This window comes from Neophocaena asiaeorientalis, unplaced genomic scaffold (assembly GCF_003031525.2).
Source record: "Neophocaena asiaeorientalis asiaeorientalis breed wild unplaced genomic scaffold, Neophocaena_asiaeorientalis_V1.1 scaffold426, whole genome shotgun sequence".
Taxonomy (NCBI): Eukaryota; Metazoa; Chordata; class Mammalia; order Artiodactyla; family Phocoenidae; genus Neophocaena; species Neophocaena asiaeorientalis.
This window is the reverse complement of record NW_020185323.1, coordinates 271,018-272,684: the sequence shown is the minus strand read 5'-3', so window position 1 is coordinate 272,684 and position 1,667 is coordinate 271,018.

Sequence of the window (1,667 nt, the reverse complement as noted above, 5' to 3'; positions counted from 1 at the left end):
GTATACAAATATTTTCAAACAAAGCAAAAAATACTTGGAAACGTATAGGTAAAAAATGAAGTGCTCTTTTTCACTTTTCATTCATGTTTGGACTCTGAAAGTAGTTACCTCTACAACTCATTTGCCACTAAATCATACGCCAAGTTCTCCTATAGTAGTATGTAACTTTTCATATAGGAATATTTAGTCTTTATTTGAGGGCAGACATTTTTGTGCCCCCCACTTTCCCAATGTATCACACACAGAATAGACACTATAAATATTTCGAAAATGAACAAACTGAGCCAGCTCCTAGAGCTTGCCACAGTAGCCTGCCACACTGCATCAGATGAAAGGTATCAGGCAGATATGGCACACAGAAGCGTGGCCCAGGTTCTACCTAACGTAGAATATTTTTCCCTTTAAATTCCACAGTCATGAAAAGCTAGGCAAGGCAGAAAGAGAGAAAAGCTCAAAGAAGAAAAATTAAGTATTTATAAGCAACATCACTTCATATTAAGAAAGTCTGAGTTTTATTTAGCATTTTATCTGAGGCGCTGAGAGTAAAGGAAGAAAATGAAGATCAATCCCACATTCAATTTTAAGGAGTCTTGCAAAAATGAAAGCACACAAACTGTAACAATCTTGAAAGCATGAAATGCCTTATGTTTACAATACACAAAAAATACTATAGAGACTTCCTATCAAAAGGAGATAGTCTGAGTATATGCAAAGTCTTTCCAATCTGAAGATTCCAACACACGTTGTTCTGCTGTTTTTCGCAATTCCAACGTAGAACTCTGGACAAAACAAACAATACAAAAAGCTTTTCTAGGCCAAGGACCCTCTGAGGGAGTGTGATATTTGCCCTGAGAAACAAGTCAACTGGCCTAGTGTTGGGACCAACATAAAATGCTACCTAAAAAGCTGAAAGCCTCAGCATTTACATCTCAAGACTTGATCAAAGAGATGATTCTCTTTAAACTACCATTTCATGATTATATAGAAAATCACTGTTCTTCAGACAATAAATTCATACTATACTACTAAGTATTTTAAGGTGATTTTTACCTCTTTGTAAAGAATAATAATTAGGATTTTTTAAAATGAAAAACAAGGTTCACTCAAAGTTAGTAAAACGAATCAGTGACCCAACTATATGTACCCTCAAAATAATTAATTCTACCCAGGCTGCCAAGATAAACAAATGAATAAAAAAATTAGAAGCTTATATGCAAGGAGATATTTTTACAACTACAGACATCAAAAAAAAAGAAGAGCTTTAGACATGTAGTATTTCCCTAGAAGAGCATTTACTACAGTTATTACATAGTAAGCAAAGAATTGCAGGAAAAAAACCCTAAAAATTGGTATTAAATTTGTTTAATAACCTTAATAATTCTATTATTTGTAAATCCTTCCATAAAAGGGCATTACAGTTCTTCAATTTATTGCAAACATATCCTTAAAAAAAAAGTCAGCCCGGGCTTCCCTGGTGGCGCAGTGGTTGAGAGTCCGCCTGCCGATGCAGGGGACACGGGTTCGTGCCCCGGTCCGGGAGGATCCCACACGCCGCGGAGCGGCTGGGCCCGTGAACCATGGCCGCTGAGCCTGCGCGTCCGGAGCCTGTGCTCCGCAACGGGAGAGGCCACAGCTGTGGGAGGCCCGCGTACCGCAAAAAAAAAAAA